This window comes from Petaurus breviceps, unplaced genomic scaffold (genome assembly GCF_028583685.1).
Source record: "Petaurus breviceps papuanus isolate PSGF00001 unplaced genomic scaffold, PetGlider_PUasm1.0 175, whole genome shotgun sequence".
In the NCBI taxonomy this organism is placed as follows: domain Eukaryota; kingdom Metazoa; phylum Chordata; class Mammalia; order Diprotodontia; family Petauridae; genus Petaurus; species Petaurus breviceps.
In genome coordinates, this window is record NW_027185764.1 from 10,490,834 (window position 1) to 10,506,425 (window position 15,592).

The window sequence follows — 15,592 nt, forward strand, 5'->3', positions numbered from 1 at the left end:
AAGCAGAACTGAGAAGGGAACTCTTGTGATGGAGAAGGAGAAAACTTGTGGTATCCTGGCACTCTAAATTTGTCTGTTCTGTCTGTATTGATGTTTGTTTGTGATACTTTGTACAGAAGCCCTGGGACCTTACTGGAAGCCCTGAAAGAGCATTTTTTTGGTTGTCTGTTTATGTAAGTCCTGGAGGAGGGATTCAGATGTCCTGGGATGGTTTGTGTTGAGTTCTTGAACCTTGTTTGTGGGTCTGTGTTGATTTCTATGTTGATGATTTGTGTTGACCTCTTGGACCTTGTTTGTGGGTCCCTATTGATTTCATAAGCAGATAGTGAATTGATGATGGTTCCGGCAATGTTTATGAATGTTGTTTTGACTCTGTTAAGCTTTGACTTCCCAGAAACAGGAACTGTGAAGGACTTGAGGTGGACTGGACACTGTGAGCTTCAATATGCAATGGGAATTGGACAAGGAACTAGACAAAGAACCGGACAAGGAGCTGGACAAGGAACCGGGAGCTGCCTGCCTTTGAACCCAGGTGACAGTTGTGTAGACTCAGGCAGTAGCTGGGACCATGGAAGAGGAAGCATGGAAGCAGAGAGTCAGCCTTGAGACAAAATAAAATGATCACTTCTTGGGGACTTGATGCTGACTGAGAATATTATGATTTACTGTGATCTAGGGGTGAAGAACTCTGACCTTTGTACTTTGTGTTCATTAAAGAGATAAACCTCCTTAAGGATGATTGAATTATGGACTTAATATATGATTGAGTTATTATGTGGCCACTTTGGTGAAAACTATGTGGCCATTTTTGTGACAAGTTGTTATGTCATAACATTGAGAATGATGTACTTTGATTTCTGTGAATGTTTTGCCTTAGTTTACTGCTGAATAAATAGAGAGCTCACTGTACTATGCAATCAGAACCTTGAAGCTGTTCACAGCAGCAGTCCTCCAGAAAGCTGCGCGTGTTTGACTTTATACCTCTCACTCTCTCTGTCTCTCTATCTGTGTCTCTCTCTCCATATATATATATATCTCCATATACACATATACACACATACATACATAAATACACACATATGAACCACATGGCATAGCATCTAAATTCATAATGGAAAAATTCATGCAATATTAGAAATAGATTGTAATAGAATTGTAGATGCTATTGCTCCTCTCTCAGACCTTAATAAATCTAATAGAAAGATTATTAAAAAAAAAAGGGAGAATATGGAACTTTAAAGATTTTGGGAAAGCTGCATTTGAAAGACTTAAGCTATCTTCTGTATGGCAATATTAAAGTATATATATATATTCATATTTGTCAGCATCATAATTACCTTTAAAATTAGACCATGTGCTGGGGAACCAAGAAAGTATAAATAATATAAAAGACAGAAATATTAAATATATCATTTGCATAATAAGGTAATAATCAATAGAGATCACACAACAAAGGATATAGCCACAAATGAAGACTTAATGTTGATTTCGCATATAATAAATGTGTCAATAACAAACAGTAGCGGCTAATTACTGAAAGAAAATTATCATGATGAAACAATATACCAAAATTTTGGGGATGCAGGAAAACTTGGAAAAGTTATATACCCCAAAGTCATACAAGAACTAAATAGAAAGAGAAGATTAAAAATGTATATATGATTGAAAAACTATAAAAATCAACAAAATCCCCAATCCCAAAATAAACACAAAGGAGAAATCCTGAAAATTAGAGAAACATGAAACGAAGAGCAAAAAGACTATAGAATTAATAAGCAAAACTAAAATCTGATTCTTTGAAAAACTAACCAAATTGGCAGACAATTAATCTACTAAAAAGAGAGCAAAATCAAGTTACCAAAATAAAAAAATAAAGAAGGTGAAATCATAACAGAGAAAAATGCCATAATTCTTCCAAATCTTTATACAACAATATTGTAGCCAAATTAAGAATTGCTTTTATGATTGCCACTTTATAACACAATTTGAAATCTGGTATGACTAGAGCAGCTTCCTTTACATTTTTTTGTCATTAAGTCCCTTGATATTCTTGATCTTTTGTTCTTCAAGATAAATTTTGTTATTTTTTCTAGCTCTATAAAAAACTTTTTTTGCACTTAGATTTGTATGGCACTGAATAATTAAATTAATTTAGGTAGAATTGTCATTTTTATTATATTGGCTCAAAATACCCATTAGCAATTAATATTTTGCCACTTGTTCTGATCTGACTTTATTAATGTGAAAAGTGTATTGTAATTATGCTTATATAGTTTCTGAGTTTATCTTGGCAGGTAGACTCTCAAGTATTTTATATTGTCTGCAGTTATTTTAATGGAATTTCCCTTTCTATCTCTTGTGGCTGGACTTTGTTGGTAATATATAGAAATGCTGGCAATTTATGTGGGTTTATTTTTTCCCAAGAATTCATTTATTTTTAGTTTTCAACATTTTTCCCACAAGATTTTGAGTTCCAAATTCCCCCCCTCCGTACCCCCACCCCTAGATGGCATGTATTCTGATTACCCCTTCCCCCAGTCTGCCTTTCCTTCTATCATCCCCCTGCTTCTTATCTCTTTCCCTATTATTTTCTTGTAGGACAAGATAGATTTCTATACCCCATTGCCTGTATATCTTATTACCTAGCTGCATAGAAAAGCAATTTTTTTAATATTTGTTTTTAAAAACCTTGAGTTCCATGTTCTGTCCCTTCATCCCTCCCCACACACCCCCATTGAGAAGACAAGCAATTCAATATAGCTTATGCATGTGTACTTATGCAAAACATTTCCATAATAGTCATATTGTGAAAGACTAACTATATTTCCCTACATCCTATCCTGCCCCACACTTATTCTATTCTCTCCTTTGGCCCTGCCCTTTTCAAAAGTGTTTGCTGCTGACTTTCCCAATCTGACAGCCCTCCTATCATCACCCCCTCTTATCCCCTTTCCCTCTGCTTTCCTGTAGGGTAAGAGTGTAGGTTTATTTTATATCCTGCAACTTTGCTAAAGTTGTTAATTATTTCAACTAGTTTTCTAAAAATCCATTTAATCCATTAAAAACAGACTAACCCAGATTACTTTTTCTGTGGTAGGAATTTCATAGAAATATATAATATATACATTTAAATGCTGCTTCTGATACTTACTATCTAGGCTTTTGGATCATAGATTATTTATTTAGTACTTACTATGTACCAGGAACTGTGCTAATTATTAGAGATACAAAAGCAAAATAAAAAAAGTCCCTGCCCTCAAAGAGCTCATATTCTAATGGGGGAGACAACATGTATGTATGTATATATCCATACATTAGACATCTCTCAGTATCTCTATATGCACATATTATTGTCATAATAACTGTTATTATTTATACATGATAAATACATAATAATATATAATATAAACTAACATATAATAGTAAACATTATAGCTAACATTTATAGTGCTTATTGTATGCGAGGCTCATATCTATATCTATGTATCTATCAGGAAAGAACTGAGTCTTACAACAAATCAGGGATTCTGAGAAGTGGAGATGAGGAAGGAGAGTGTTCCAGGCATGGAAGACAATTAGTGCTAAGGGATAGAGATGGAGCTTTGTGTGTAAGAAATATCAAGTAGTCCAATATGACTGGACTGTTAGAATGAGAGGAGGCACAGAATGTATAAGAGGATTAGAAAAAAAAGAAAGGGACCAGATAGCAAAGAGCTTTAAAGGTCAAACAAAGGAGTTTTTATTTGATCCCAGAGGTAATATTTAGTCAGTGGAATTTATTGAGAAGGGTGAAGGCATGGCTAAATCTGAATATTTGAAAAATAACATTGATGGAGAATGGATTCAAGTCAATGAGACCTGATTCAGGGAGATAAAATAGGAAGCAATTGCAGTAATCCAGGAAAGATATGATGGGAGCCTGAAGCAGGGTGGTGGCTGTGTGAATGGAGAGATGGGGCTGTATTTTAGAGATGCTATAGAGAAGGAAATAAAGTTTGGTGACTTACTGGGTATGTGGAGTGAATGAGAGTGAGAAATCAAGGATGACGCCAAGATTTGGAACCTAAATAACTGGAAGGATGGTGGGTGACTGAGAATAATAGTGAATAAAAAAAAATAGGTTGGGTGTGAAAGAGGAAGGTAAGTTCTGTTTTGTACAGATTGTGCTTTACATGCTTGACTCATTTGATCCTTATGATATACCTATGAGGTAGATGATGTTACTTTCATTTAACAGATGAGAAAAATGGGACAAGAGTTAAGTGACTTGCTCAGGGTCACCTAGCTAGTGAATATCTGAGACAGGATCCAAACTCAGTTCTTCATGACTCCCAATCCAACCCTCTATCTACTGTACCAGCTAGGTGTTGTCTAGAGAGGATAATTGTACCCATGAAATTGATGAACTCAAGTGAAAGACAAGAGGATGTAGGACAAAATATAGAGAGAATATATGGAGAATATATGCACACGATACATACATATAAAATTCATATGTGTGTTTATATGCATATATGTGTATATGTATGTTTATATAACTATTATCTATCTATCTATCTATCTATCTATCTATCTATCTATCTATCTATCTATCTATCTATCTATCTATTCCCTAGGCATCTCAAACTCATTCTATACAAACTAGATATGATCTTCCCCTTTGACCCCAACCTATTTCTCTTCTGAAATTCACCATTACTCTCAAGGGCACCCACTAACATTCCAGTCATTTAGGTTTGAAATCTTGGTGCTGTCTTTGATTCCTTAATCTCAAATACTCTATATATCCAGTAAGCTTTAAAACCTTATAATTTCTTTCCCTGTTGCTTCTCTGGAATATAGCCCCTTCTCTCCATTCACAGATCCACCATCATACATACATACATATACATACATAATTCTATATATACACTCATACTTATTTGTATAAAATTATACATATGCATAACACATATTTTTATATTATGAATACATAATATAAATATATTGTGTACTATAAATTGTGTATGTATATAAGTGTGTATACATATATGTATATATGGATGTATATGTGCATATATGTACACAGAACACACTGTGTCAGATGGTGAGACATGATGATGATCCAGAAAAGGAGCAGAAGAAGAGGCCCAGAGGAGATAAAGGATTTTTCCAGAATTATATAGGTGGTAAGGAAGAGAGCTAGGATTTGAGCCCAGATTTTCTGGCTCTAAAACTAGGACTCTTTCCTTTAAATCACATGGACTTGAACTACATGAACCACATAAAATCATTTTACTGTAGTAGAGCTCAAATTTCTCAATTGTAAAATGAAGGTGTTGGTTTAGAATTCCAAAGTTCATTCTAGCTATAAATCTATGATTAGATGGTCATTACATTTGGTCTGGTGATAGGATCTTTTTCTGTTTGGTCCTTGAAAGAAAAATGGTACAAAGTGTACAAATTAGAGAGATACAGATTCAGGCTTGATATAAGGAAAACCCACAGAAATTTGATCTGTCTAAAAATGATGGAATACAGTGGTATGGTGTAATGTAATGCCAAAAGAAGGCAACTTCCCAGGTTCAAAATACCAGCATAGGTGCTCTCTATTTTATTCAGTGACAAACCAAGAACAGAGAAGATCAAAACGTGACATCATTCAAAATACAGCATTTACTAAGTGTGATTAAATAATCTCCAAGTACTACCCCACCCCAGGACCTTCCAATCATTCAATCAATTACAAAGTCTCTGTTCTAAATACTTCTCCACCCCTAGGCTATACCTTAATTAAGTCCACCACAAAGCCCCTCTTCTCAAATGGAGATTAGTTTCCAAACATAGGTGAAGTACCTTCATTTGTCAATCACAGAGCACAATAAGGTCAAAAGTTCCCCACCCCTGGATCACAATTGAATCTACCCCAGAGTTACATCAAGTTTAAACACAGCACTTAATACCCAAAAGGAGGTCTTTTCTTCATCTTGACACGAGGCAAGTTCTCAGCAATCTTAGTTCCTGGGGAGACAAGGCTTAGCAAAGCCACAAGATACATTGCCAGTCCCTTCATGAATTTATCCTCTGTCTGTAGAACAGTCCTAGAACCCCTGAACACATTAGCAAAGCCCTCTCCCAGGATTTCTGTAAACATACAACAAGAAAATCCTTCTTCAGGGCTTCTCAACCAACAGAAAGGCTCCCAGACCCCTGCAACAACAGCACTGTCCCTCGCCAGTGGACAGTATTCACTCTGTCTGCAGGACAGTCTCCAGACCCCTGCAACAACAGTACTGTCCCTCACCAGTGGACAGTATTCACTCTCTGTCTGCAGGACAGTCGCAGGCCTTCTTAGCGAACAGCCAGGTTCCAGGACTTCTTCAACAAAAGGACAGTCTTTCACCAGTGGACAAATCTGGCAAAATAACATCAAAACAGACAGACAAAGTACCAGCAAAACAGCCATGTCTCCTCAGTCCTTGGCAGCTCAGGGGGCAGGTCTCAAAAGTCCAGGGCAATTCAAAGCGGCCACCAGCAATTCTCTTAGTCTCTCTCTCTCCACGAGGTGCTGCTTCCAAAAAGGTCTTCCGCCTCTCTCTTGTCTCTCCAAATCTACATCACCAGCTCCTCCCACTTCAGGACTTTCTTTTCACATCAACAAGCCCATCCCACAGGTGGGATTAACAAACTCTGGGTTTTAATACAATCAATTTGAAAACCAAGCCAATACAGGGGAATCTTTAATTGCCATTACTATCACATATGGTGATAAGACAGCATGGCAAGAAGACAGTGGAAAAGGGGCTAAGAGAAATCACTTCCTTAGTGGTAGGTTTTCCTCTACTAGAGGTCTTTAGCTCAGGCTGAGTGACCACATTCTGTGATACTGCTATAGTATGTCATAAAACTAATCTCCCATCCCCCACTGGCATTAGGAGGTCATGCCACCAGAGATCAGCTGCTACTTGTCCCTTCAAAGTCTAGGGATGATATAGTTGGTAGATCTGGTGCAAAACACCCTCTCCCACCCAAAAATGCCTGTGATACTTTGTCCCACCGATATATACAGATGACAAGGGATGTTGGGCTCAAGCATTTTTTCTGGAGTCCTTAAGATCTTCTTAGGTATAATGTATTTTTTCTTTTGGGTTCTTAACTATTTGTCCTTGACTCCTATCTAGACATTGCCACAGAAAACACTACTTGGACAACAATGAAAAAGTTAAAATCCTCTGGCCCTGTAGGATTACATTGTCTTCCTCCAAACAAGGAGAGAAGGGAGGAGTCTGAGGCCAAGGCTGAGGTGCTCTCCCTCAATCCCTCAACCCCTCAACCCCTAATCAATTCTTTCTCATGGTTTTTACAATATGCACACTCTCCTGGTTTACTATCCATTTGAATCCCTCAGTTCTGAACTGTCTATGTGACCAAGTCCCTCAACTAATCAGAACAGAAATTTTGTTTGCACCTAGGAAGGTTTCAAGGTCTTTTGTTCATACCCAGTGAACTGAGATGTATTATCATTTGTTTAAGGTATCAGTGTTACCTTGTCAGTAACTTATTTTAAATGAACTAAACTATTTATGCTGACATTCATTCATTATTAATTACATTACCTTGAATTATTTATTATGATTATTATCAATAAGGTGCTAAATGATAACATAGGTGTGACCCTTCCCAGACATATTCGCATTTCAATGTGGGGTTACTATTAGCAAACTTTCTAAAATCATTCCATACATGTAGCATCCTATTTGTCTGATAATAGCACTGTAGTGCTTAGAGATTTGCAAATCTCTTTTCTCCCAAAACATTGTAAGCTTAGTAGAACAAAGATTTCTTTACATGTCTTAAAAATTAGCAAAATGAGACTAAATAATTTGATCATGGATTTAGAGCTGGCGCGGATGCCAGATGTTATTTAGTACAATCTCTTTATTTTATAGATGAGGAAACTGGGGCTCAGAGAGTTTAATTGCTCAATGCTGCATAGGTAGTAAGTAACAAAGACAGAATTAAAAGCCAGATCCTATAACTCCAGTGACAGTATCCATACCGCTACTCTGTGCCCTTCTGATTTGCTCAGGGTCACCCAAGTTCAAACCCTTGTTCCTTTTTACTCCAAGACCAATACTTTCCCCCTGATTTACAACATAAGCAAATTTCCTGGATTTCTTGGGTCTCTCAAGAAATTCAATAATATTATCTTTAAGTGAAGCCTTACCTTTTATATTTGTCTCTTAGCTATCAGCCCCATCAGGTATTTTGGCTTTACCTATCTCAATTGCTGAGGATGAACAATGGAACATTTGAACAATTTTGTCACTATCGCTCACTAGTGGAAAACTCAAAGAGGTAAAAATAATGGCCATGTTCAGATTCCAGATTGAGTGAAGTAACTTTGCTAGTTTCCAATCTAAAGTTTGATTAATATCCAGATAAATTTGAAAGGCTTTCTTCCCTTATTTTTCTATAAATCTCAGAGAGGAAAATGTACTTATTCTCCATAATTAGACAAAATTGGGCTATTTTGGATGATATTCTTCATATTCTATTCTGGTTTGGCATTTAGATGTTTGCCATCACAATGCAAAATGGAAATAGTTTGTTTTGTCTTTTTGGAGGGGGGGAAACAGTGCAATTGGGATTAAGTGACTTGCCCAAGGTCACACAGTTAGTGTTATATGTCTGAGGCTGTCCTCCTGTCAGGTTCTCCTGTCCCCAGGGTTGGTGCTCTATTCACTCTGCCACCTAGGTGCCCCAAAATGGAAATAGTTTGATAAGAAAATACAAAAGGAAGCAGAGAAAGGTAAGCCTGTAACTGGGAAGGGCTGGCTTGGCATGAAGGTATCACTGGGGATCTGAGAAGTGCCAAATGTCTTGCTCTAAAAATGTATCTTGCAACAGTTTGTGTTAGAGAAAGTCATTTTTAGAATTTTCCTTCAATTTAATCAGCAAATTAGGTTTATCAATATTTGAGAGACAAATTGTTGAGCAAACAGGGCACCTGACTTGATTAGAAGATCTCAATTCAAATAATCATGAACTGACTGACTGTAACAAAAATGACTGACTTTGGACATATCCCTTAAGGTCTTTATTCCTCTCTTCAGCTACAAAATGCAGATAAAAATCTCTCTTACAATGATTGTGAGGCCCAAAGGAGATAATCATTTTTTAAAAAGAACTTTAAAAAGCATAAAGCAACCTAGCATTGAAAAAAGCATTACCTTTAGAAGGCCAGTGTTAATATTGGCTTTGATGCCTTGCAATGGAATAAAGGGAGGCTCCAGTTGGAGAGGCATCCTTCTTCACTATCTCTCTTCCATAGGCATGGGAAGTATTGACTTAAGTTCCTAATTTCCTTAATTGCCACTGTAGAGATTCTGAACTCAGAGAGCTTGAAGTTATAAAAATCAGTGACAATACTAGAGGAGGTAGAAGGAACATTACAGCCTCAGACCGTCAGGGGGAATGGCGACTTCCTTGATCAATAGATTGGTCTGATGCAGGCATGGCCCAGAATAAGTGATCACTCTCTCTCATGATTCTCATGATTTCTATCCTAGCAACCAATTTTTCTTTGATGTTAAGAATAATGTCTAGAATGAAAGTTATCTTTATTGATTCTTTTGCCTTTTGAAGATGGTATTATCATTAACCAAGCCAAGAAATTATTAATAGTGCTGTTTTGTACAGGGAGCTCCAGCTGTTGTCAGGATAATTGGAGTCTCTTTCATCTTTATTTTATCATATTTCTGTATCAAGTTTTATGATCTGTTTCCCAAACACCTTATTCATTTCCTTTTTTCCTATACTGATAACAGTATCATTTCTATTTCTCCTTCTATTGATCTTCACCCAAATTATGGTGATTTATGGATTTTCTCATGATAACAGTAATAGTTAGCATTTATATAGCTTTTTAAGGTATAGAAGTGCTTTTATATAGATAAAATATTGGTGCTGTTAATACCTCCATTATTTTTTTGGAGAGGGAAGGCAGGGCAATTAGGATTAAGTGACATGGCTAGTTTTGTGTTAAGTGTCTGAGGCCGGATTTGAACTCAGGTCCTCCTGACTCTAGGGCTGGTGCTCTATTCACTGTGTCCACTAGCCGCCCCCAATACCTCCATTTTACATGAGGCTGAGAGACAGTAAGTGACTTGCCTAGGGTTACAACAGCCAGATAAGAGATTGTTCGAAGTGAGAATTTGAACTCAATTCTTCCTTATTCTAAGTTGAGGATTCTATCTACTGAGCCACCTGACAAGTATGTTTTATTAATATATATATATTGCTACTCTTTCCATACCTCCCCAGATGGACACAGATAGTTCTTTTGAAATAGGGCTTCCCTGCTAGATCCATTCTCCAGACAGGGATCTTTTCCCACCAAGTCTCGGTAACGTATAGGACAAATTTGCTTCCTTACATTAAGATCTTTAGTATACCTTGCTTGTTATCCATACCTTGTGCATTTGTACATAGACATCTGAGTTCAAGAGTTTTATTACTAGATTCTTTCTTTCATTTTGCATCCTAAGAATTTCTGAATGTCTCTATTGATATTTTTTCTTAAACCATAGAACCATTCTGTGTATTTTGACTTCCTTAACTCTCAGTACAAATATCTGCCCTCCAGTTAAAAACTTCCATGTGACAAAGTGGAAACCATCATTGGCTTCCCCAAACCCTATAAGTCTAAGGCTATTCTGGAACTAAAACTGATTAAAAAAATTCAATAACCAAGCTTTTTCTTAGTGGGAGGTCATTTTCAATTGTACCGTTAAGTCAAAGGCAATGAAAGTTTACATGAAATTATGGAGTGAGTGAATCCCCATCATTTCCACTTTGGGTACAGCCTTGCCCCACTCTGAGTATTGTGTAAAGTGATTGAGTCAGGACATCTAGGTTTCAGTCACTGTAGTAAGATATAATCTCAAAGGTTGCTTCTAGCTCTGACATTCTATGTCATCATTTAGATACTACAGATTATATGTACACACTAGGAAAGAGAATGTCAGTTGAGACAACTGGAAATTCTTAAGCCTTTCCTGACAACTCAAATCAGGAAGTGATGATGTCATTGAATGTATTGTCACATGCATTCTCATTCTAGCTTTCATTCATTCATTTATCAAATATTTGTTCAATGAACCAATCAATCCTTATCAAATTTCTATGTGTATAAGTACATAAATCTCTAGTAGAAGGAGAGGGTACCTAAAGGTGGATTCAGTTGTTAGCTAAGTATAATTCTAAAAAATCTCAACCAGTATATTGTACTGACAAGTTTTAGCTTTTACCTGTCACCTGTTTGTGTTTGAATTTATAGCAGCCCTTTTCAATTTGAAGAGGAAAGGAGAAATGTCCTTTTTCTGTTTTCTTTCTCTTTTCAGCAACTTTGAGGTCTACAGTATGGGTGTGATTACAAGCACTTTATTAGAAAAGAAAATGGATGCTGTAAACTGCTAGGACAATCTCTTTGTCACAGAGGTCAACAAACTATCAAAGTTCAATTTTGTGGACCCTTGATATTTTTCATCAGGTATGTTTGTTCCTCTTCCTAGAATGATCTAGTTAGAAACCTATTGGCCCTGATAGCCCCTAAGATGCTTTCATAAGTAGGGGCTTAGGATTTCAGTAAATTGAATTCTATAACTGTTATCAGCAAGAGAGAGACAGAGATACAAAGAGTGACAAAGAGACAAAGAGAGAGATATTATTTTTCATAGAGTAACTGATAATAGCTTTTCAGTGGAATTAGTTGCTGATAAGATGGCCTGATGTACCTTAGAGAATCAAGGATGGATTTAGGAGTGCATGGGTTTGTACATCAGTACACATGGTTTTGGAGAGAAAACTTCTAGTCACTGTTTGACTCTTAACAACTCTCACTAAGTCACACACAGTGAACTCAAAATAGAAGTAATCAACCCATGTACTAGTTTATAACTTTGGTGCCAGTTTTCCATCTGAACGTAAAAGCAAGGTGATACTTGTTCTAGTAAAATTATGCATGTTCATAATGATCTTCTTATTTTTCCCCAATAATTTTTTAAATTCCTTAGGTCTTTTTGGAAAATATTCAATATAATTGTCTTTCAAAAAGATGCAATTGAGTACTTAACAAGATCAGCAGGGATGGTAATTGAAGAACAGAAAAAGGATAACTAAAAATTGAAACCAACGTTTCAAATAATACTATTTATATATTAGAAATAGGAATATTCTTCAGAAATGCTGACAGGGGAATAAATGACATTTAAACTAACCACTTTTAATATTAAATTCAGTTTGGAAAGTGGTTTTGAGCATTTACTATTAATAATTTTTTTCCCTAGGATCATCAATGTAGGCAAAGGTAAATATGATACTGTCCTTGCCTTCAATGAATTTATAATCTAGGAGATGGGGTTAAAAAAAGCATACACAAATAACTTGAACATTAATTTTTCGAAGTGCACAGGGGAGGTACAAAGTACTGTGAGGGGAGAGGTTACTTTGAGCTAGCAAGGCTACATGAAGGGGGTGATAATGAAACTAGATCTTGTTCTGATTAATCATTCCCAATTAACCCCTCCCTCCATATGGTAACAGAAAAATAATTAAAGAAATCAACTCAATACAGTCATTGTGACTGACAGTACATGTACCTTTCTATATCAATGGTTTACCATCTATATTAACAGAAAGTAAAGATGTACGCTTTAACTTCAGTAATTTGGAATCAGTATAGTTTATTTCTTTGACCTGAACTTTATTGTCTTTCAGCATTATCTTCAATTATAGCATTGTCTTTTTTAAGAAGAGCTAAATGTAGTATTCTTGATGTGTTCCTCCCAGGGCACAGCAGAGTAGGAACTGTCACCTCCTGGTTCATACTATGCCTCTGATCAGCAGGGTGGTGTAGTTGAAAGACAGCTGGTCTTAGTAACAGGAAAACATGAGATTTTCCTTCATTGTACACATAATAGGTACATGATTCATAGTATAGGACACCATTATTTTCCTCATCTAGATGGACCTCTTCTAGAATAGCAGGCAAGCAAGGTTTCTATTTTTTGGTTGCATTTCTTATTGATTTGATTAATCATGCTAATTGTTTTCCTTAAAGTGAGCTATTCCTACACCCCTAGTAGAAATTGAATTTAGTCACTATAATTATTTTTGGATATATTGCTATTGTTTCTTTGCTAATGTTAAAATTTTCATCAATATTCATCAATTATATCAGTCTATAATTCTCTTTTTCTCCTTTATTGCTTCTTGTTTTGAGTATGGGGATACTATTTTCTCATAAAGGGAGTCTGACAGAGTGCCTAATTTATCTTTTTTTTGGGGGGAAATAATTTATGTAGTATTAGCTTAATTATTCTTTAAATATTTGATGGAATTCACTTATAAGAGTTTGGGGTTCAGCATTTTTGCTCTTTTTGATATTAAATTCTTTATGTATTCTATTTTCTGTCTCAGTTTTCTATTGTTATATGTTTTGATTAATTTACTTTAGATTCTCATTTTGCTAACATCTAATTGGATATAGTATCTTTGCAAAACCCAGGAATTTTTTATTTTTTCCCTCATCCACATTAAACATTTAAAAAAGACCCCTCATATAAAAAATGCACTGTAAAACAAAACAAATTTCTACATTGGCTACATTTATGTCAAAAGCAGTATATGTACACAAATCTGTATTTTAGATCAATCCCTTCTCTGATATGTGGGTAGTATGCTTCATTTTTAGACTTCTGGAATAGTTGTGGTTTATCAAAGTTTAATCATCAGAGCCTTGCTCAAAGTTTTAAAGTCTTTCAAATTTGCTTTTCTTTATAGTGTTGCTATCATTCTACAAATTATTCTCTTAGTTCTGCCACTTCATTTTGCATTAGTTCACTGAGATCTTCCTACTTTCCTTGTCCATTTTATCATTTCTCATGGCATAATATTAATATATTATAATTTGTTTATCTATTCAATAGGTATGTAACTCCTTGCTGCTATAAATATTTTTGCATATATAATTTTTTTCCTTTTTCTTTGAGCTCTTAAGGGTGTAGGCCTGATAGTTGTACTAAGATAGTCAGATAGTATGCACAATTTAGAGACTTTTGAGATGCATAATTCCAAATTTATTTTCTGAATGACTGGACCAATTCATAGCACCATCAAGAATGTATCGATGTGTCTGTTTTCCTGCAACCCATTCAATATTTGTAATTGTCTTCTTTTGCTCTCTTTGCTAGTTATAAAGTAGCACCTCAGAGTTGCTTTAATTTGCATTTTTCTAGTTATTTGGTATACTTTTTCATAACATTTGCTCTTATTTTGTATTTCTTCTGAAAATTGCATGCTCATATTCTTTGACCATTTACCTGTTGAGGAATGGATCTTAATCTTATAAATGTGAGTCCATTCCTTATATAGCTCAGTTATTAAAACTTTAACAAGGAAACTTGTGGCAAAGATTTTTCCAGTTAACTGTTTCCTCTCTAATTTTAACAGCGTTTAAAAATGCAAAATATTTTAATTTTTTTATAATCAAAATTGTCCATTTTATCTTCCACGATCCTCTCCATCATTTGTTTGGTAATAAACTGATCCTTTATTTATCGAACTGAAAGATAATTTCTTCTTTACTCTTTTAATCTGTTTTTACTTTTAATGTCAAAGTCACGTATTTACCTTCGGTTTATCTTGGTATATCATGTAAGCTGTTGATTTTTTTCTAATTTCTGCTAGACCGTTGCTTAGTTTTCTCAGGAGTACTTTTAAAACAATGAGCCCAGTAGCTAAGATTTTTGAATTTATTGAACTCTAGGTGACTGTGTTCACATGCTTCAGTACATTATATGCCTTATCTGTTTCGCTGATTAACTTTTTATTTTTTAAACAGCACCAAATTATTTTAATTATTGCTGTTTTGTAGGATAGTTTGATATCTAGTACTACTAAATCCCCTTTTCTCCTATCTTTCCTACAAATTTTGTCATTTTGTTCTTCCAGAAGAATTGTTATAATCTTTTTTTTGGTAGTATGAGGTATGGCACTAAAGTAGTAAGTTAATTTAGGTAGAATGGTCATGAGCAATTAGCATTCCTCCAATTATTTAGGTCTTTTTTCTGCAAGGCAGAGTTCACAGTATTCAGAATTTAATTATATATAAAATATGGTCATTGGTTATAGCTCAGTGGAAATAAGTAATGAAAATTCAAATAATGCAATGACCACATTATTTGCACCAATTGCAACTAGCTATAATTACATTCATCTAGTTCCTGTCTTGGTAGATATGCTGTCAGATAGTTTAAACATTCTGTAGTTCTTTTGAATGGAATATCTCTTTCTATCACTTCTGATGGATTTTGTTAATTATATACAAAATGCTGATGATTTATATAGGTTTATTTTGTATCTGCAACTTTGCTGCAGTTATTATTTCAATAGATTTTTAGCTGACTAGGATTTCCTGTGTAAATCATATCATCTGAGAAAATAATTTTTTTCCTTTATGCTATTTCTCTATATTCCTCTATGTGATTTCCTCTTAACATTTCTAGAATTATGTTAAATAGCAATCTTGTTAATGGACATCTTTGCATTA